Source organism: Equus przewalskii, chromosome 25, assembly GCF_037783145.1.
Source record: "Equus przewalskii isolate Varuska chromosome 25, EquPr2, whole genome shotgun sequence".
In the NCBI taxonomy this organism is placed as follows: Eukaryota; Metazoa; Chordata; class Mammalia; order Perissodactyla; family Equidae; genus Equus; species Equus przewalskii.
Window position 1 is genome coordinate 46505997 of NC_091855.1, and position 22352 is coordinate 46528348.

At 59.0% G+C, this 22352-nt stretch overlaps 2 gene segments (V, D, J or C); both read right to left on the reverse strand.

The window, feature by feature from the left end:
• LOC103546061 (immunoglobulin gamma-1 heavy chain-like) overlaps nucleotides 1-22352 on the reverse strand; it is a 170847-nt gene that overhangs the window by 138502 nt on the left and 9993 nt on the right.
• LOC103544849 (immunoglobulin heavy constant gamma 1-like) overlaps nucleotides 1-22352 on the reverse strand; it is a 149212-nt gene that overhangs the window by 117591 nt on the left and 9269 nt on the right.

Here is a 22352-nt window from a genome sequence, read left to right on the forward strand (position 1 = left end):
TCCCATCACCTCAGAATAAAGCTCAAACTCTCTCCAGGGCTGATGCAACCCCATGAGGTCAGACCCCCATTCTGCATTCCCGATCTCCCCTCCCCATGCTCCTACTAGCTCAAGTGGCCCCACTGGTCTTCCTGCTGCTCGTTAAACTTGCAAAGAAGCACATTTCTGCCCCAGCACCTTTTTACCTTCTTCTCTTTCTGCCTGGAATGTAACCCCCCTGACCCCGTGCTGACCCTGCTGATCAAAGTCACCTCCACATGGAAGTGTCTTGGGTGTCCACTAAACAGCCCCTTGAGTAGATGCTCGTGTCCTTGTCTGGCTTCCTTGTTCTTTTTAGGGCATTTGTTTGTTTTTAATTGTGTTGTTTGTCCCCCTTCAGGACAATAGTGTCACAGTGCAGGCACACTGTACACGCTTCCACCTTAACACCTGCTTGGCACACAGTGGGTTGTCAATGAATGAACGGTCAACTATTCAAAGTTGCTTTCTCTGATTACTTGTGACTTTTAACAATTTTGTGTGTTTTACAGGTTATTCGTGTTTACAACCCACTGGAAATGATGTTCCTCTCCCCATCTTCTGCTGAAAACTTTTCCTCGAAGGAAGTTTTTCCCACTCATTGCATTTTTCAAACATTCAATTACTTGGACTCTGTGATGGTTAATTTTGTGTGTTAACCTTGGGTAGGCATAGTACCCAGATATTTGGTCAAACACTCGTCCAAAAAATGAAGGTCTTTTAAAAATGTGACTAACATTTAAATCAGTAGATGTTGAGTAATACGGATTTCTCTTCTTATGTGGGGGGGCTTGTCCAATCAGTTGAAGGTCTTAGGAGGAAAAAAGTCTGAGGTTCCCCAAGAAAAGGGAATTTTGCCTCCAGACGGCCTTTGGACTCGAACTACAGTATCAACTCCTCCCCAGGTTTTCTGGCTGCTGGCCTGTCCTACAGATTTTGCACTCACAATCATGTGATCCAATGCCTTAAAATAAGTCCCTCTCTCTCCATATATCCATATACGTGCACGCACACTTACATCTATCCTTCTCTATCATCTCTCTTCTGTCTATCATCTTTCTATCTATCACCTCCCTCTCGCTCCCTCTCCCTTTTCTTCTATTCTCTGAAGAACCCTGACTAGTACAGACTCTGTCTGATGTTAGATGCTTTAGACACTCTCTTTCCTGTAGCATTTTACTTTGTTTATAGTGACTTTATCTTTATAGGTATCTAATTTTTTTTTCTGCAGACAAATCCCCCAAGAGAATGTAAACTATTTTCCATAATTCCCTCTGGTCTGATTGGTGATCTGCATCAGAACTGGCCCTGACTCTGCTCTTGTCCTGATGGTGAGAGCAGGCAACCTGTCTCTTTCCTTTTCCGTCTCCCAGAGCTCTCTTGAGGTCCGGTCCCAGCCACTCTGTCTTCAAGGACAAACTCAGCAATTGTGGGCCCAGTCATGGGTCAGGAATGGACAATGGGGCCTTGGCTGGAGAATTTCACCGGGTTTCTGCCCTGGTTTCTGAGAGGGACCCGTTGGGCCCCATGCAGGTGGCTGGGTGGTGAATTCCACACTATGGGACCAGGCTTGTCAAGCCTTGATTTAGGTGTTGGAAGGCGTATGCGTCCTGTTTACTACCACAGCTGGAAACAGATGTTTCTGCCCTGAGAGAGTGGCGTCCAGACAGGCGAGGCTGCGGTGGCACGGACGAGCTGCAGACCGTGCAGGGGAAACTCCCTCGGCCGCATGTCACTGGGCTGAGTTAAGGCCTGTGGCTGCCGGGGAAGGGGAGAAACACAGCTCCGGGAAGGGAAGCGGCAGAGCCGGGGGCCCAGGGGCCGTCACATGCCTCTGGCAGATAGATTTCTGAAGGTGGGCAGAGACCAACTGACGTTTGTGTAAGGAGAAAGAGGAAGTTGTGTCAGGAGGCAACCTCTGGACTTTTCTGTTGAAGAAACGGGTGAAGGGCGTAAAGTGAACCGGAGGAGGTGGGTGGTGTGGGGCTGCTGGTGCCGCAGGCAGAGGCAGAGATGCAGCTCTGACACTGGAGAGGGGTGCTGGGCAGATGTTAGTCGGTGACAATGAGCTTCCCATCATGTGTTTTAGGGGATTTTATAAGCATGTTTCCTGGACAGAAAGAAGCTCAAATACAGACTTCCTGGTCCCAACCAGGCACCTGCCACGCTCAGGGAAAGCACAGGTCACAGGCTTTGGTGCCTGACATCCCTCCTGGGCTCCAGGGCCTGTGGATGGGGTTCTAAGGTGCAAACCCCAAGGTAGAGGCAAAAGCCAGGAGCCGCTCCCCTGAGGACAGCTGAGTGACAGCTGTGATCACCCAGGGGGGCTTCTCCAGTGAGGCCGGGCTGGAGGACATGGCTTAAGTCAGAAGGCCAAGTGTGTGCCCTCCTTTGAGGTTCTGAGACCTCTCGCTCCCCCTCAGCCAGACCATTCATTCATTCATACATCCACGCATTCATTCCTGCAGTTGTGGGTGTGGTGCGTATGCTCTGCTCTCACGGGCTTTGAGTCCAGACTGGGAGGCAGGCAGAACCAAGGGGACAGGTAGACAGTGACACCCTGGGGAGGAACATGGGTGGCCGTGCAGAGGGCAGTGCCGGTGGGTCTGGGGCTCCAGGCCCGGCCGGTCAGCAGGTTCGGCGTGAGAGGTTTGATTTCATTCTTGTTGTAATGGGCACCCATCGGTGGGTTTGAGCCGCGGCTGCCGGGACAGATTTAGGTTTTCAAAAGACCCACACTGGCCGTGGGTTGGGGATGGGGCAAGCCTGGAGGTTGTCTGGGCTGCCAGGAGTTCCAGGCGGAGGTGGGGAACACGTGGTGGGGATTGTGCTGTCGGCAGCGGTGACGAGGTGGCACTTGCCAGGACGGATGCTGAGAAGGTGGGATTGAGGGCTGTGGGGTCGCGGTGACTTTGAAGTCTCTTTCTGGGCACTTGGAAGCTGGTCATTTAAGTTATTTTGGGAATACTAACCTTGGTAGATCTGTGACATGTTGAGGTGACAATGCCTAGGGGGCAGGTGGGATTTTGTGACTTATAGCCCTCTGTTGGGGGCATGGCTGACATCCGTTCACCAGAGCACCGACCACACTTGGGGCTCGCTCTGTGTGCTTGGGGGGCACAGGGAGCCACAGGAACCCGTTCTCTCAGAGTTAACTTTCTAGGTGAGGAGAAAGAAATAACCAACCGGTATCATGAGTAAGCAGAATGTGCCAGAAGGGGCTGAGCAGAAACCTCAGCAGGGGAAGGGCTGAAGGCAGGGGCTGTGCTGTGACTTTATTTAGGGCAGTTGGGGTGGGCTCCACACAAAGACTCGAGGGGGTGAGGGAGGTGCCTCGAGGTTCTCGGAAGGGGACAGCCCGGGCTGAGGCTCTGCTCAGAGAAGGGAGTGGTGGGGGCGCAGGGACAGGAGGCTCAAGGGGCGGAGCTGGACTGGCCAGGGGAGGGATGGGCTTAACAGTGACTCCTGCCCCTGGTCCTGGGTGGGGAAGACCCCCCATGGCGCGTGTCTGCCATGCTTGCCTCCCTGCCACGTGACTGCTCCTCACTTGGCAGAGTGAGAAAAGACTGTGCAGTGACCAGGGCCAGGTCCAGACTCTCGCCTGCTGCCAGGGACTCGGGGCGACAGCAGGTGGCCAATAGTGACCGAGCGTGGACAGGGCCAGGTCTCCTCCAAGCCCCTTTGGGCGTCACTTCATTCACTCCTCGTCCCACTCCACGTGAGGGCTGCGCTTTCCCCCACGGAGAGAATGGCCTCATGGGGAGGTTGGGGGTCTTCTCTAGGTTGTGCAGACAGTAAGATGTGGCATGGGACACACAAGAGCTGTTTGCACTCTCACCCTGAGGCCATCTTCTAATGTGTGCATGTGTGCATGATCACATGTGCGTTTGCTTACCTGTGTGCACATGTGTGAGTCCATGTGTGTGCCTGCAGCCCAGCACATATGTACCACGTGCATGTGTACACACACCTTTGCACTTGCATGTGTTTGTGCATGTGTGTGTATTCTGTGTTTGCAGAGGTGTGGTTGCATATGTACGTGTACCTGCATGCATATGTGTGTACATCTATGCATGTGTGCACACACGTATGTGCACGAGTGAGCTGTGTATGTGTGTGCATGTATGCATGTGTGTATGCTGCCTGTGTGAGCGCACACATGGGTGTTTGCCGTGGGGAGTAGGGCCTCTCAGTCCATTCCCTTCAGTGCAGAAAGGCTGTCAGCTTTTCTCACAGTGGCAGCTCCCTGCTCTGTGCCATGCCACCACCAGCACCCCAATCCTGTGTGTGTGAATTCTGTGACATTTGCCCTCGGTCCCCTGGGTCCTCTGTCCCGGGGCAGATCTAGATGGCTGGGACAGAGACACAGGAGGCAGGTGAAATGAGCCAAAGCGTGTTTATGGGGCCTGCCAGAGTGGCGGGAAGGCCAGGGGGCTGCAGTCAGGACCACTGGCTCTGGGGGAAGCACAGGCCTAGGCCGGTGGAGACCTGCTGCCCTGCCCCGTGGCCCCTCCTCCCGGGTCGAGTGCTGGGCGGTGCTGTGGATGGAGGTGAGCCGGGCTGGGAGGAGGTGGGGCGGGAGCGCCTCCCCAGGCAGGGCGGAGTTGGAGGCCAGCTGCCCTCCGGCAGCGATGGACGGCACGCAGGCCAAGCTTCCCTTCTGTGCAGTTCAGGGCGTCCACTGTCCGGCGGGGCTATTTCACCTGCAGCAAGAGCCCAGGGGTCAGGGAGGTGCCGGCAGCCAGAGGGGTCAGCGGAGGGACAGTGAGGACCAGGGTCCCCGGAGAACACGGCATGGCCGGGGGCAGGGCCTCGCTTCTGTTCTCCGAGGACTGGGCCCGGGCTCCTGTGTGTAAGTCCTGTCTGCCCAGCCGAGCCAGGGATCCGACCCTCCCTGTCCCCCGTGAGCGGGTGTGAAGCGCCTCTTCTCCAGGAGGGCTGTGGGTAGAGGGCAGGGCGCAGCCCTACGTCTAAGGGCGGAGAGGCGGCTCCCACCAACGGCCCTGCACACTCCTCCCAGCTCCCCTCGCGCACCCTGGGCAGATTCCAGCATCCCTGGAAAGGCATCTCATGCCCCCAGCCCTGGACACGGGGGCGCTGGCTGCTTGGTGAGCGAGCGGCACAGCCCGGCCTGCCCGGGTCCCTGCCCCTCACCTTGATGAAGGTGACAAAGCCACTGTACAGCAGGGTGATGAGGAAGAGGGCCATGAACGTGAGCCACAGGCTGCCGGCATCGTCCAGGTCCGCATAGTCATCGCTGTTCTCATCCTTGCTCTCTGGGGTCATGGCCAGACCTGGGAAGGATGGGCTCTGGGTGAGATGGTCCAGCCTTGCCCTGCACAGCACGCATGGGCAGCTAAGGCCAGGCGACTCTCATCTGCCCCATTGAACGCCAACCCCCCTGCCTGCCCATAGTCACTTGACAAGCATCTGCAAACTGCCTTCTCCAGGTTGGGCGTGCACTGGGCGCTGGGGCTCACAGGTCATAGCAGGAGTGGGACAGACGGATGGGAACCAAACACTCCTGCTCGTGAGTCAACACATCAGCCTGACAAGGGTACGAGGGAGGAGGGTGGCATTTAAGCTGATGTAGACACACAGGGACCGGCCCAGGCAGGCTGACCAGCGAGGGCCTCCCTCAGAAGTGGCTGCTGTGATGAGGTGTGAAAGATGAGATGGTACCAACCTGACAAAGAGAGGAGGGAACAGCATTCTAAGCAGAAGGAACAGCAGGCACGAAAGCCCTGTCTGGGGAGAAAGCCTGACCGCAGGAGGGCAGAGGGGGGCCCAGTGTGGTTGGAGAGGAGAGCTCAGGGTGTGTGGCGGGGGAGGAGGCCAGAGAGCGTCCAGGCCCTGCTGGAGGTTTTATCCTGGGAACAATAGGGAGCCATGGAAGGGCTTTAAGCAGGGGCATGTTATGACCAAATTTGGGTATCAAAAAAGTCATTCCTGCTGCAGGTGGAGTGAGGGGACCAAGGCAAGATGGGAGGGAATCGGGAGTGTCCAGGCCCAGGGGAGCACACTTCTGTGGAGAACCTGTGGGCAGGCCAGAGGTCTTCAAGTTCTGGGACCCATCACTCGTCAGAGCATTTCCCAGTTGTTCAAGCTTTCACGGAGGCCCCATGTGTGCTTGAGCAGGGCCACTGACCCTGGGGGCTGTGGGTGCCGCCGGCCCAGGAAGGAAGTGCAGACATTGCATGAGCACCACACACATTTACGGCCATCTGTTGAATCTAATAATAAAAAATTGGTACATTGCTTTTTCTATTCATTTCATTTTTCTCACAATTAAATTCTACTGTATTCTACAAAGGTATTGGTCCATGATGAATCAGAAATTAAAACAAAATCAACAGTCCTTTGCCACGGAGAATTTGAGAAAGCCTGTTCCAGACACTTGGAATGGGATGGTGAATGGTCTGGGGGTCAGTCAGATAGCCAAACACGATGACGGTCCTGCCTGGACAGAGCTCCATACGGCGCTCCCTCCATCAGGTGTGCCGGATCCCGGTGACCCAGCCCTGGGGGTCAAGGACGTCTTCTCAGACTCATGGGAGAGTTTGTGGGGTGTGAATGACAGGCAGAGTTGGCTGCATGAGGAGATGGGAAAGGTCCTCCAGCAGGAGGAACAGCCTTGAGAAGAGCTGCAGGAGAGAGAAGTTGTGCCTCGTTGGCGTCCTCACTCACAGCGCGGCAGAACAGGTCAGTGGACAGTCCATCTGGTACGGCCGGAAATGCTGCGACAGGACCTGCAATTTCTCCATAGGGCAAAAGGAAGCCATGGACACGGAATTTCAGCTGGGGTTGACACGATGGGAATTGCTTTTCATTCCAACCTCTGTGTCACTTCTGGATCTAATTCTATTTGCCGTTCTTTGTCTTGATTATGGATGAAAGATTTTGCTTCTTTGCATATCTCACAATTTTTTATTGTGTGCTGGACATTGTGAGCAAACAGACAAGAGAGCTTAGAGTAGGATGTACGTGCATAGCTTCCACGGAGCAGGCACACCCTGTCCTCTGCCTGGCAGGGAGGGTGGGGGCTGGTCTCGTGTTCGAAGCAGGATAGAGCTTGGCGGGGTGGCAGACAGTTGGCCGAAGGCTCTAAATGCTTGGGTGTGGTCTGGTCTTTCCCTTTGCTGGGGCTTCCGGATCATGGCCTCATGCATGGCTGGAAGTCTCCTGCGGCTGTCCAGCTCTGCTCCCACTGCTGCTCCCATGGCTGGGTCCTGTGTGGGGAGTCGGTGGGTGGAGGGGACGTGTGGGGCTCATCCACGCCCCCTCCCTCAGGCCGTCTGAGCAGACACGAAAATCTTGGCTGACCCCCTCATGTCTCTCTCTTCTCTTGGGCACCCCTGCCTCTGTCTGCCTGTGCCCGGGGGGGGGGGGGATAAAGTGGCCAACAATCTCTTCTCACCTAGGCCTTTAGGTCATTTGGACTTCTCCCAGTCCTCAGCTCTCCAGTGGCTTTAAATAAACATGATTTTTAAAGTTTATTTGGTGTCATCCTTTCGTTACCCATGCACAATGGGTCTTTCTTTCCTTCTACATCCCAATTGGAAGCAGAACCTGATGCGTGTTTACAAGATCACCTTGGCCACTGAGGAAGGATGGGCTGGAGGGGACAAAGCTGGCAGCGAGGCTATTGTGACCACTGCGGGAGGGACGAGGGTCAGCAGAAGAAGCGGGAAGATTCTAGGTGTTCAGGAGTTGAAGGGTCACTGGCCACAAGGATGGCTGGAGGGGCGAGGTCCCTGGGCTCTGTCCATGGGTCTGGGCAGATGCAGCCCTCCCAGGAGAAGGGCAGCACGGGGTTTGCAGCAGTAGGGAGGGGCCGAGCTGAGGCCGAGGAGCAGGATGGGGTCAGGAGGGAGGGGGGCTCCTGGGAGGCAGCCTTCCAGGTGTGGTGACAAGAACGATGACCACAGGGGCCTGCCAGCTGCTGCAGGCGGCCCACCTGCCAGACCTGTGCTAAGCACATGGCAAACATTACCTTGTTTGGGAAGAGGGGCATGAGAGGGAGGGAGAGGCCAGTGGAAGCAGGACAGGGAGAACCTGGGGGTCGTTTGAGGAATGCAACCAGGACCCCTGGGGGAGGCAAAGCCACAACTGCAGGGGACAGGGCCTGGGGGAGGGAGAGGCTGTGATCCAGCCAGGGGGGCAGCTGGGGGGTAGGGAGAAGTTCCAGCTGTCCCCCACCCAGCTAGAGGAGCTGTCCAGGCAGGGAGGCCCAGCTGCCTTCTTGAGCCTGTCCTCATGGCTCAACCCTGGGGAGCAGGGCTGGTGAGGGGCGTGGCCTCCTGGAGGAGGGCTTTCTTCCTCTTCATGCCCAGAGGAGCCCTGGGGACCAGGCCAGGCCTCCTGCAGCCTCTGCCGCCAGCCTGTCTCCAGAGTGCACGGCCCTGGCAGGTGGACAAGGCTCTGGAGGCCTTGAGGCCATGCCGGGGACAGGACTCATCTCCTGAAAGCTGTGGCTGCGTGCAGCTTTGGGCGCAGGGCAAGGGCCGTGCTGGGTGCCGGGAGGTGGGCCGATCCTCTGGCTCGCACACTCCTGCACACCCCTGCCCCTCTCCACACATGCTCACATGCATGGGCTCCTGGAGAGGCCCGGCTGAGCACCTCCCAGCCCCGACTCATTCTGGCCATGGCCACGGCAGCCACAGATGCCACAGGTCTGTGGAGGGCCAGTGTGTGGATCCAGGCAGCCATGCCCCAGCCCGTGCCTGACCCCTGGGCACCCCTGGTCTCTCAAAGCGCTGGGCACATGCCAGTGCTTGGGTGTCCCAGGCATGCACACCCCGTGGTCTGGAGCTCGGGGCTCTGTGCACGAGGGCCAATCAGCCTCCAGCCTTAGCCTTAGCCTTACCTGGTCCAGCCTCACCTGCAACATGGGACCACGTGGTCTGTGCCTGGGGGTGGCCGGTCTGCTGGGTGTGGGGAGGAAGGTCAGCGAGGACCTGGCCCTCCAGAAGCCCTCGAGGGAGTGTCCTCCCCAGTCCCCCCACGGAAGGAAAGACGGACAGTGTCAGGAGGCCACTTCAATGACTGGGGAACCAACAGGCCTGAGAAGTATGAGCCGTGACAGATGGCCCAGCACAGACGGCACCCGGATGGGGAGGGGGCAATGCCCTGAAAACATTCTGTGGACAAGGGGCTCTGATACGCTGTGGGTAGCCAAGAGCTGGGGCTGGAACTTCAAGGGAGACTTGCTGAGGCAGAGGCAGGCGGGCAGGGGGCTGAGGAGTGGCTGCCTCTTTGGGGGACCCCTCTGGGGCCAGAGGGGCTGCTGCCACCAGGATGCCCTCACTGTTGGCCCTCCTGTGTCAGACAGTGGGGTCAGTGCTGTTGTCTGGAAGTCTCCTCCACTCCTGAGAGAGGCCTGTGGCGGAAGCTGGGGCTGCCCACAAGGTCCCCGAGCCAGCAGCCCTGGCCCCATGGAGCCTGGCACAGTCTTCGCCCCCGCCCTGCCTCTTGCTGACTCGGGCCCCTACTAGGTATTTCTTCTGTTGACTCCCGCAGGGCGGCCTGGGGGCCTTGACTCCAGCTCACACTGGGCTACACCCCTTCCTGCCACTCCATGCCATCCTGCTGCCTGCCTGGCCCAGCGTGTCAACCACCATCCCATCAGGCTGTGCCGGGCAAGGAGGGGGCGCTGGTCTGGGTGCTGCTCCCTGACTGGGCAGCCTGGAGGCCTGGCAGAGGCCTTGGAGAGGAGGGTGAGCCCTGGACTCCCACTCTGAGCCCCCATCCTGGTGGGTCTCTGTCCCTCTCTCCCCTCTAGTCAGCGAGCGGTCAGGCCTCCGCTTCTGGGAGTATTGGCTTCCAAGGTGCTGACTGTGCTCCTGGACTGGTGGTGGTCTTGGGGCATGGGGAGGCAGCTGTCTGGGGTGACCACCCCCACGTCCACCCCAGGAGAGGCCCCTGTTCTGCGCCCAGCAACCAGGCATGTCTTCGTGGGAAACAGATGCTTTCTGGGCTCTGGCGGAGGCGACACCCACCTCCCCCCCGCTCCTGGGCCAGCACGTGGTGTGTGTACACAAGGTCAGGGGTTGAGCAGGGATGGGTGTTGGTCATCGGAAGCCTGGTGCTCCAGACACTGAGCAGGCTGGGTGGGGCAGACCCTTGGCCACAGTCCCCGCTGCCCAGCTCCTCCGGGAGGCTGCTCCTCCACCCCAGCTCTGGGGGACCGAAGCCCCTGTGCCTCTGTGTGACTCACCGCCAGTGTCCAGGCTCCAGCTGGTGTTGAGGAGCTGCCGGGAGGCCTCATGCCCAACCACACATGTGTAGGTGGCTGTCGGAGGGCCCGGGATGGTTGGGACCAGCAGGATACTCCAGGTCTGGAACGTGGTATTCCCAGGCTGGGCCGTGGGGCGTGCGGTGGCAAACCAAGAAGGGTCCACCTCGCGCTGGCCCTCCAGCCAGGTGAGGACGATCTCGGGGGGCGAGAAGCCGGACACCTTGCACTGGAGCCAGGAGGTGGCCCCGGGAGAGGCGTTCAGGCCCGGTGTGGTCAGGGCGTGGACAGTGAGGCTCCTGGGTGCAGAGGCAGCTGTGGGGAGAAGCTGGGTCATGCTCTGGCTGCTGGAGGCTGAGGTCCCAGCCCCATGGACCTCTCCTCGAGGGTGATGCCAGAGCAGTGGCTGGGCTGGGGGTGGGGTGCAAGGAGCCGAGGCTGCCCTGTCTCCCCTACCCGTCCTGGAGCCGGCCTCACCGTGTTCTTTCAGCCCCACCACCTCCATGCTGGACAGTAGGTTGGGGTAGCTCAGCTTGCAGGTGACGGAGGTCCCCATGGCCCATGAGGACCTGGGCAGGGCCAGGCGGCTGCTCCGGCTCTGGGAGCCATTGGTATGCTTCTCCAGCGGCCCGCTCTCCACGAACATCCCGTTGGATCGCTCGGACAGCTCCCAGGACAAGTGGGCGTCCTTCAGGTCATCCCCCACCACCAGGCAGGTGAAGGTGGCCTCTCCCTTGAGCCAGAGGCCCTGCAGGGGAGGGTGCAGCAGGTAGATACTGGGAGGGTGGGTGTGGTTCTGACACTCTGCCAGAGGAGAGGGGAAGATTGGTGGGATGAGTGGCCGTTCCTGGGCTGGGGCTGGGTCAGGGCTGGGGCGTGTTCTGGGGCTGGGTGAGTGATGCCTGTGGCATCGGGGTCAGGGGGTGGTGCTGTGTTCTTGGTCCCTGCCTGGCCCCAGGCCCGGCTGTTCTCCCCAGAGCAGACCCAGCCTCTGCTGCTTAGAAACGCTGTGCATGGGGGGCCTCCCGTCACCAGCTGGGGACTCGTTGGCAGGCCAGGTTTTCCCTGGTGCCACCGAGCCATTCTCCTTTCTCCCCTCACTCTGTGCCCCAAGGGACTCACCTTTGAGGGGGGTGTCCACTGGGATTCTCGGCTTCTGGGTTTCTGGCTGAGTGTGCCTGGTGGAGGGCTCTGCGGGGAGGTCAGAGGTGAGGCAGGGTCCCCTCCTGGCTCCACTGGTGGTCGGAGCTGTGGCCTCCTACGTGCCCTTCAGCCCCGGTCACCCTCTGGGGGTCCTGAGACCCACCCCCACCGCTTGAGCCCTTGGTCAGTGCTCTGTGAATGTGCCTTCAGGTGCTGGCAGGACCCTGACTGTCCACTTGGTGGCTGGGAGTGTCTGTGCTAAGCGTTCAAGGACCACCACTTCTATAGTTTAGGGTGTGAGCGGCCAGGGAGTCATCAGGCCACAGATTTGCAGCAGACAAGGGGTAGGCAAAATTGTTCTATACAGGGCCAGATAGTCAATATTTTAGGCTCTGCAGCTGCATAGGGTTTCCATCTTCCTCCTCCTCCTCCGCCTTCTCCGTCTGTCTAAAACTGGGAAGAGCATTTCTGCGTCATAGAAAACAGGCTCCGGGCTGCTCTGGCCTGTGGGCCGTGTGATAGCCTTGTGGCGTCGGGGTCAGTGCGGCTCTCCCAGGTGGAGCGGGGCAGGCCTGTTTGGAGGGCTCGGCTCATGGAGTCAGCATACCTCAGACATGCCCCACGAGGGACCGTCTTCCACTGGACGTCCGCCCGGCCTCAGAGCAAGGGGCCCAGCCTGTCTGCAGCGTCATCTTGGAGCACCTCCTGGGTGAGGCTGCCGGCCCCGGGATTTGGCTGCAGGCTTTGTGGTCAGGCCAAGCACCAACGCACTCAGGACGGGGAGCGACCAGTTGTACCCCTGCTAGAGGCTGGTCACACTCCACATCCTCATTGGAGGACTGACCTCTCTCTAGATTTGCTCGTCCCCTGTGTGTCCACCAGCCTACGTGGAGCCCGCAGGCTGGGAGTGTCTGGAGATGGGGAATGTCGTGTTTCTGGACATGCACAGCAGGAGCAGATTCTGGCCTAGGGTGTGGGCATCTTGACCAACAACCTGGGTGGGGGGGCCCCCACAAGGGTGCCAGGGCAGGCCACGGCTGCTGGCCCCTGGTTTGAGCTCCACCAGCACCCCAGAGGGCTGCGCCGGTATTGTCCAGCACACTCCCCCAGCCACGTCTGCTCATGTGGATGCTGCCCTGCTCAGAGGAGAGAGGACCCTCTTCCCGTGGCAGCAGACAGGGCTGGGTGTGACCCCGGGCCAGGCTTCCGCCACCCGGGGGGACCGCAGCTAGGTGGAGGCAGAGGTGGGGGCACCTTGTGGAGAAGGACTCCTGCTGTGGTGAGCCCCTGGGTCTGGCCCCCATGGCTCCCCGGCCTTCAGGGGGGACCCTATCTTCCGTAAGTGTCACAGGACTGAGTCTCACACTCCTGGCTGTTTTGGCAACATGTCCTCGTGTGAGGCCCCGTCACATGCCCTTGGCCAGGGGAGTCCTGGTCTGGACCACGGGCCCTCCCCCGCCACTGTGCTCCTGTGGTGTGACCAGGGCAGGTCCCCTGTTCACAGGGCCTGGCACGTGGTCGGTGCTCAGTAGATGTCAGTTCAGTGTCCTGGCCTTCCTTAACCAGGGTGTGACTTCAAGACTCACAAGTGAAGTCATGGAGGGCTGCCTGAAGGAGGCAGCCTGAGTGCACGGCGGGCAGAAGGGGTCTGCTGGGATGAGGACTCCTCACCTGACTTCCTGAGAGTGGTGGGGGCTGGGGTGGGTTCCTTGGATGTCACAGGTAATGCCGAGGTCCTCTGAGGTGCCCAGGATGCTGAAATGAGAGAAGTAGTGGGCAGCCGAAGATCAGAAAGCCTTGTGGATGTAGGTGGAGAGACTGGGGGTGAGCAGGAGTGGGGAGCGGGATGGCGTGGGGGGAACAGGGCAGCACCCAGGCCCCGCTCTCAGCCGCTGCCTTTTCTGAGCCTGCTGCCCTCTTGCACCCTGGGGACAGATTCCTCAAGGAAAGGATGTGAATGTTGGATTGACAGGGCAGCTGAAGGAGTGTGGGGCCTAGGGGAGGGGAGGCACTCTGAGGGGCTCCGTGGGCGCCCTGTGGCCCCGGTTCCTGCTTTGGTCCTTGGGTCAGGCCCTGGGTAGAAGGTGTCGGGGAGATGAGAGGGCCTTCCTCACAGATCTCAGGGCCACTCACCTGGCTCCTGGAAGGTCATCTTCTTCTGGAAGGAGGAGGCTTTGTGGTGAACTGTGCAGCTGTGTGAGCCAGGCTTCCACCAGGTGGTCAGGGAGAAGACATGGATGTACTCTTGTCCTTTCTTCATGGCCGGGAAGGTCCATGGCTTCTGGTTCTGCACCTCTGGCTCCCAAGTGACCTGCACCGGCTCTGGGAAGTAGCCCTTGACCAAGCAGGCCAGGCTCACAACGTCGTCTTCTTTTGGGGCTTTGCACTCTGAGAACAGGGGGATTACCGCTGTATCTTCGAGGGACCCTGCAAGACAGACACAGCACGGGCTGTGAGCCTGGCAGCTCCTGAGGGTACAGGGGGAGGGGGACCGGGGAGAGGCCTTGGGCGAGTGTGGCGGGACGGGGGGCGGCTGGGCTGAGTGGCTGGTGCCCCCATGGTGCCCCTCCTGTCCCATGAGTAGACTAACTGCTCTCCCACTGCAGGGCCTGTGGCCGAGTCAGCACCAGGGCTGGTGCCGCCCAGACCCCTGAGAGGAGGTGGGGACACCCCAGTTGAGGGAGTGCTCTCAGTGACGGGCTGGGGCAGTGCGCCCCCTGCCCAGGCCCCCAGCTCTGGCCCTCGGCCGCTCCTCAGCCGCCCCGCAGGGTAGGTGCAGTCCCTTCGCCAGCGGAGGAACCGTGTGGTGAGACTTCCCTGTGGTTCCCTGAGGCACGGGTGGATTGGACCCTCCTGTTCCAGGTGCCTCCCCCCAGGGGCTCTGCTGCTTGGGGCAGCCTGTGAGCACCTTGTCCTCACCGAGGCCTTTGTCTGTGTCCCCGGCCGTGGCGGATGGCTCCGTCAGCCTGGGTGGAATGGGTTGCACCCTGCAGGCCTCTGGGTCTGGGCCCCAGGCGTGGCAGGTCTCAGAATGGGTGACTCCCTAATAGGCTGTCTCCTAGCCTCCTCATCCTCTCCCTGGGGACCCGAGTGACCCAGGGCAGCTGAGTGACCGTGGGGTCCCTGATGGCACTGCTCCTTCTCAGCCTCATGGGCACCTTTTCTCCTGGCCCCTCAGCTCCTCCCGTGTCTCTCCAGCCTCTGGCCTGACTGCCCACTCTCTACTCTTCAGCCTGCCCTGTCCCTGATGGCCCCAGGGGGCAGAACCCACCGCCCCTCTCTCCCAAGCACCTGGCCACGCTGCCCCCATCTTTTTCCCAGTCTTCTCCACAGGCATATCTCCCCTCCACTTCCTGGGTGGCCTTCTTGGCCCAGCTCAGAAGCCCTCGCCTGCAGGGAGCAGCCCTTGCTCCCTCCTTGTTGCCCTGCGGCCGTGAGCTGGCATGGCTCTTGGCTTCAGCCCCGCCAGGCCCCCTCCATGGCACTGTTGGAGAGATGTGGGCGTGGACGGCATCATAGGCTGAATTGTGTCCCCCCAAAATTCGTATGTCGAAGTCCTGAGCCCCAGGACCTCCGAAGGTGACCTTATTTGGAGACAAGGTCGTGGTGCATACAATTAGTAAGTTAAGATGAGGTCCTACTAGAGTAGGGTGGGCTCCAAATCCCGTATGACTGTGTCCTTCTAAAAGGCAGGTTTGGACACAGAGATGTACAGGCAGAACCACGTGAAGATGGAAGCGGAGATGGGAGTGATGCGTCTATGAGTCAAGGAACGCCAAAGATTGCCAGCAACCGCCAGAAGCAGGGGCTGCAGAGGCCTGGGCCGGCTTCCCCCTCAGGGTGTCAGAGGGAGCCAGCCCTGTGACACCCTGACCTCGGACTCTGGCCTCCAGAACTAAGAGAGGACATCTGCGCTGTTTCAGCCGTCCAGGCCGTGGGACTTTGTTACGGCTGCCCATGCGAAACTAACACAGATTTTGGTACCAGGAGTGGGGTGTGATGTAACAGACACCTAGAAATGTGGAGGTGGTTTTAGAACTGGGTGATGGGTAGAGGCTGGAAGAGGTTTTTTTTTTTGTTTTTTTTGGTGAGGAAGTCTGGCCCTGAGTTAACATCTGTTGCCAATCTTCCTCTATTTCGTATGTGGGATGCTGCCACAGCATGGCTTGATGAGCGGTATGTAGGTCTGAGCCCTAGATCTGAGCCTGTGGATCCCAGGCCACCGATGAGGAGTGCTCGACCTTAGCCACCTGTGCCCCGGGTCTGCCTGTGGAAGAGTCTTGAGGTGCACGTTAGAGAAAGCCAAATTGTCTTGAAGACTGCTGGTAGAAGGATGGACATTAAGAGTGAGTCTGGCAAGGCCGCAGATGGAAATGAAGAATCTGTCATTGGAACCTGGAGGGGGCGATGCTTGTTCCAATTACCTTCAGACTTGGCTGAATTGTGTGCTACTGTTTTGTGCAAATGGGGCTTGCGAGCCAACTGTTGAAAGGGGCGGCCTCGCTTCTCCTTGCTGCTTGTAGCAGACGGTGGAAGGAGAGCGAGAAATGGAAGGAGGAACTATGAGGCAAGCAAAGAGCATTCAGAACTTGAAGATCTGAAAAACTCTCAGTCTATCCAGACAACAGGGCTGAGGGTGCGGCTGGACCCTCTTTTGCTAAAGACATTAGTTGTGTGACTCATGGATGCAATCGGCCACGTCGTCAGGAGCCAGGAATAGTGATGTGCTCATCCCGGGAAGAGCTGGAGGACCCTCTTGTCTGTTGGCTTGGACCCCCATGAGCTGCATGGGAGGCCAAGAGGGGTTTTGAGAATTTTACGCCAACAGGAACATGCCCACCTGGACTGAAATGGGCAAATGGGACGGAGGGGAGGAAGATTGACTGAGTGCAGAGCCCCAGGTGCAGAGGCTGGCGGGGCTGCCGCTGCCACAGTGGGCACAGAGGACTCAGGCCTCAGGGACACAGCTGCCACCCTGGCTGGCTCAAAGTGTGGGGCTGCTGTGCCAGGCCCCAAGGACAGAGCATTGAGCAAAAGAGGATCCTTCTTGAGCCTTAGAATGGAACGGGGTCTGTCCTGCTGCCTTCAGCATTGCTTGGAACTCGTGACACCTTTCTTCCTTCTGACTTCTCCCTCTTGGGATGGGAGAATGTCTACTCTGTGTCTGTCCCACCATCGTATTTTGGAGGCAGATAGCTTGTCTGATTTTATAGGTCCACAGCTGGAGAAGATTTTGTCCCAGGATCAGTCCTGCTGGAGTCTCACCTGTACCCGACACAGGTGGACTTAGATGAGATTTGGGGCTTTGATTTGGTGCCGGCATGGGTTAAGAGTTATAGGGGTGTTGGGATGGGGTATTTCACATGTGAGAACAACAGGAATTTTTAGGGACTAGAGGGCGGACTGTTATGGCTTGAATTGTATCCCCCCAATTTATATGTTGCAGTCCTAACCCCAGAATGTGACCTCATGTGGAAATAGGATCACCAAGGATGTAATTAGTGAGTCAAGACGAGGTCATAGTGGATCAGGTTGGGCCCCGACTCCAACACGACTCATGTCCTTATACAAAGGGGACTTTGGAGACAGACACACACAGGGAGACGTCACGTGAAGACACACGCAGAGGTCAGGGTGATCCTTGCACAAGCTCAGGAAGGCCAAGGGTTGCCGGCAGCCACCAGAAACTCAGAAAGAAGCATGGTGCTCATGCTCCCTGGCAGCCTCAGAAGGAGCCAGCCCTGCCGACACCTTTGACTTCCAGGCTCCAGAACTGTGAGACAGGAAGTCTGTTGTTGAAGCTTCTGGTCTGTGGTTCTTTGTTGTGACAGCCCTCGGACACTAACGCAGGTGTGTCCCACGGCCTGCATGAGAGTCCCGCAGTCTACAGCATGTGCCTTGTGCCACCTGGGGCCCCTCATCAGGTCTCCCCCAGCCTGTGAGGTTGAGCTCCCGCCAGATCCATTGCCAGATCCATTTAACCAGAACAGAGCCGAAGCCTAAGGCAGCCCACTCAGAGCCCAGGCTGGGGACGATTTCCCTTGGGACACACGTCCACTCCCAAATCTCTCTTGGACGTTCACCCCTTCAGGGCCAGGCCAACGCACAGGCCCCAGACACTGCATGACAGCTGGCCCTGCAAACTCCAGGCTGCTCTTCAGTACCCATACCCTGAAATTGCCCCCTCCTGGGGGTCCCGCTCAGAAGACCCGTCCTCGCCAGGTGCCATCACAGATTCCCCCTGCTTGGGTCTTTGGGATCTGCTGGATGCTCTTTGCCATCTCCCACTGCCCACCTCTACCCAGACCTTCGCTGGACTTCTCCATGACCTGTGGGCCACGTCCCGCTGTCTGCACTGTGACCGACCGAGCCCCTGACATGTGTCCCCACTTCCCCTTTGCACAGCTCCTGTCTCCAAGTGCTAATTTCCCACCCTGCAATCAGCTCCTGCCTCCTCGGAGTCTCCCTGCTCACCCTTGCTCCTGGGCATGGCTGCTGCGGCCCTTCCTTTTGGTGCAAATCACAGATGGACGGATGGACGGAGTCTTTCCCCTGAGCTCCTGCCTCTCCCATCATGTACGCTCCTAACTGGTTCACCGAAACTTCTTCTCCAACTTCCACACTCCTGTCACTGTCCGGCCCCAGGCTGAGGGGTGGGCTCCCCGGGCTCCTGCAAGCCACAGTCAGAGCACGCAGAGCCCAGCACTCCTCCTGATGCCCACCGGCCCACCCCACACACTGCGGAGGCTGAGTCAAGACCTGGAAGTGGCCGGGCTTGCTAGGAATGGCAATAAGGTGACTACACACCCTCTGGTACTCGCGGGGAAAAGACCCCTGCTGACAGCACACAGGGACCCCTGAGGCCCAGGCCTGGGCCTAACAATTCCCCATTGCATTAGGGAGACCAGGCCTGGAGTTCTCTCCAGCCCAGCCGTGTGCCTTCATCAGGCTGGACAAGCCCTGAGAGCCGGGTCCAGTGCGCGAGGCCCCTTTGGGGCACATCCCCAGGCAGGCGTGTGTGGAGCCAGGACTTGCTCTCCACCGCACCCTTTAGAACGAGTCTCACCCCTCGAGATGCTCACACAACACACAGGGAGTGCGGTTCGGGAAAAACACCTTCCAAGCAAGCCGTTTCACAAGACCCAATAGGCACATTTATTCAAGGCGACATGTGCATACATTGCAAAGCAATACTGGGGCAGAGCCCGCGGCTGCGGCTCCACGCATGTCCATGGCCTCCGGTCTGTAGAGAGAAGCCTATGTCTTAGAGCTGGAAGCTGGAGGGCGACGTGGGGAGATTTAAGGGCAAGTCGACAGGCCACACAGGCCGGGGACCCCAGGCCCGACGATGGCAGCCCTCCTGGGTCCGTCTCTGGTCTCTCATGTCCTTTGTTGGTGGGTCATTTCACCTGCAGGCCACAGAGAGAGTGTGAGTTGCTTTCCCACCCTTGGGAATGAAGGTGGGTCACATGCAGCCTGGGGTCTCTGCCCTCCGCCCCTCCCGCCCCCGCCGGCCAGTCTACCTTGAACAGGGTGACCGTGGTGCTGTAGAAGAGGCTCAGGAGGAAGAGGACGATGAAGGTAGAGGCCATGGCCGACAGGTTCTCGAAGCCCTCCTCCTCGGCGCTGACCTCCCCCTCTGCAGGGGACACAGCAGAGCGGGGTCAGGCTCCAGGTGAGCACCAGCAAAGCCCACCCCGGGGGCCGCCTGTCATCCAAGCCCACCTGTGGCCCCTCGGCTGTGCTGCCCACGAGGAGGGCCAAGTGGGGTGGGGGCAGTGGAAGCAGGAGGGCGGGAGGGAGGGGGTGTGCAGAGTGGCGTCCAGGGCGTGCACAAGGCCTTCCTGACCCCGCAGGCCCCTGGGCACCTGCCTTGTGGGCCTGGGAACTCCTGGGCTCTGCCAGGAAGGGTCTAAGCCAGGCACGAGCTGGGCCCTGACAGCCCTATGTAGGGGCCAGGAGTGGGCGTGGGCTGGGGGATTCAGAGCTTGACCAAGGCTGAGCGGGGCAGTGACCCCGAGCACCTTGTGCTAGGATCCCCGGGGTGGCAGGGAATGTGGCAGAAGCAGCAACACAGACACACAGTGGTGCAGGTTGTGGCCGGGGCTGGGGTCAGAGGTGGGGACCCCAGGGTGTCCTGGACTCTTCTGATGAGGGGGTGGCCCAGCCAGGGCCCTTGGGGCTGGGAGGCAGGGAGTGGGAGGGGAGGAAAGCTGTGGTTTGGGGTGGGCAGTCGCCTGGCCAGTGAGGGGAGGCAGGCAGATGTCGGGGCCGAGGAGCCCCGCCTTGCTTTCTCAGGGGGACTCCTGCTCTCTCTCTTTCTTGGAGAGGACAGCACTTATGAGAGGCCATGTGGGCCCCTGGCCGGCTTGTCTGTCCCACTAGGACTCATGACTCTGGCACTGAGGGGTCAGACACCTGAGGCCCCAGGAGAGTGATGTTGGGATGCACAGACTGAGGACATTCAGTGGGATCTGCAGCCCTGCACAGATACGTCCCTGGGGGGACAGTGAAGTCTGTTGGGAGTGGGGGCCCCACTTGGGCCCTGCTCCCCTTCCTGCCATCGGGCTCTCTGCTCTAGGGCCGTCTCCTTTCCCACCATCTCCAGGGCAGAGTGTTTGTAGGAGCAGACTTTGCTCCAATGGGGGTCCCTGCAGCCTCCGACTGCAAGGAGGAGCCTCCAGGGCTGGCCTCCCTGCCTCTGGGCCAACATCCGGGCACTGCCTGCTCTGTCAGGAAACGCCTCAGCTCTGTTTGCAGCTGGGTGCCAGGGGTCTGCAGCCTTCGTCAACAGCATGGACTTGGAGGGGCACCCCTCCTGGACACGGTCCAGGGCTTCCCTCAGGAGCCATAGCTGGCAGGCCCCGTGTGGCTCTCTGAGCCCTTTGCCGTGGACCTGGGGATGGTGGCCCTGGTCAGAGTCCAGGCTGGGCTGGCCCATGGATGCATGTTCAAGCTGAGACAGAAGGACAGGCAGAGCCTTGGGCAGGAAGCCCTGCAGCCAGCACAGTGCAGAGAGAGAGACTGCCAGAGAGGGCAGGAACACCTGCCGAAGGGGCAGAGGGACTGCGGGCATGCAAGAGTTGGCATCCATGAGTGCATGTGTGCCTGTGTGTGTGTATGTGCCACATGTCTGTGTGTGTGTGCGTGTGAATGTGTGTATATCTGTGTCCATATGTCTGTGTGCCCATGTGTGTGCATGTCAGTGTGTGCCCATGTCTTGTCCACGCGAGAGTCCATGAGCAAGCATGTGTTCATGTGTGTCTGTAGGCGAGTGGCCACGTGCATGTGCCCATGTGTGTCTGCACATATGAGTGTGTGTCTGTATGTGTTCATGTGTGTGAGTGAAAACATGTCCATATATACATCTGTGTGGGTGTGTCTCTGTGTGTGCGCATGTCCATGTGCATGTGCGTGTCTCTGTGTGTATATATCTGTGTGTGTATGTCCATGTGCATGTACGTCTGTGTCCATGTGCATCTGTATCTCTGTGTGCACATAATTCCATGTCTGTGTCTCTGTGTGTCCGTATGAATATGTGTGTTTCTGTGTGTACGTGTCCATGTCTGCGTATGTGTGTGTCCATGTGCATGTCTCTGTGTGTGACCATATGAATACGTGTGTCTCTATGTGGACATGTGTTCATGTCTGTGCATGCCTGTATATCCATGTGCATGTGTGTGCCTCTGTGTCCATAGGAATGTGTGTCTCTGTGTGTACATGTGTCCATGTCTGTGCATGTGTGCATATATTCATGTGTATCTCTGTGTGTGTGTGCATCCTTGTGCATTTATGTGCACATGTGTGCATGTGTATGTGTCTGTCCACATGCATCCCTGTCTCCATGTGTACACGTGTCCATGTCTGGGCATGTGTCCATGTGCCTGTGTGTCTATGTATGTGTATGTCCACATGTACGCATGTGTCTGTGTCTATGTGCATCTGTGTCTCTGTGTGTGCATGTCTGTGCAAGTGTCTGTGTGTGTGCATGTGAGCATGTGTGTGTTGCACACCCCTGAGCCCGTGTGGCCATGGAAGCAGCTAGAGGAGCGGTGAGCGTGGGCTCAGTCAGCAAGGAAGGCAGGGGCTTCCCAAGGCCGGTGGGGGGTGGGTGGGCGAGGCAGGGCGATTGGAGAGGGTGGTCTGCGGGGTGTGGGCAGCACAGCCGTGGCTCCGGCAGGCGAGAGCATTGCTCACTCAGGACCAGCATCTTTTGAATGGATCTTTTTATTTCTAATTTTTATAAAATGCAACACCTCACCCCATTGACATGGTTAGTCTGCATGCATGCACACACAGAGCGATGGGTCCCCCAGAGACTCCAGGTACCCCTGCGCAGGGTGGACCAGGTCAGTAGCAGGTGCTGGCCATGTCAGACATGACCAGGGACACGTTGTACAGGGTGGGTTTACCAGTGGACTTGTCCACGGTCCTCTCGGTCACCACGTGGGGCAGGGCCTCATGGCCCACGACGCAGGTGTATGTCTCCCCAGAGCTCCAGTCCTCCTCGCTCACGGTCAAGATGCTGTGGACGAAGTACAAGCCTGGGGCCTGGGGTTCAGGCATCGGGGCGCTGGTCACATACTTGTCGGAGGACAGGGGCTGCCCCTTCTGCAGCCACTGCACGAACACGTCCGGGGGTGAGAAGCCCTTCACCAGGCAGGTGACTGAGGCCGACTCCCGCAGGCTCAGCTGCTCCCGGGTGGGTGGCAGCACGTAGACGGAGGGCGGGTGCTTGGCAACTGCTGTGGAGGAGAGAGAGTGGTGAGCTCAGGTCGGGGGCCAGTGGGATTCGTCTCCCTACAATGGAGGAGCAGAGGGGTGCTCCCTGGCCCTGCCCGTGGCATCTCCAGACTCCCGGAGGCCATGGGAGAGTCCTGGGGGCAGAGGGAAGGGACAGGGAGAGCCTACCGTCGGGCCTGGAGATGGCCTGCTTCAGCGGGAAGGGCAGGTCTGT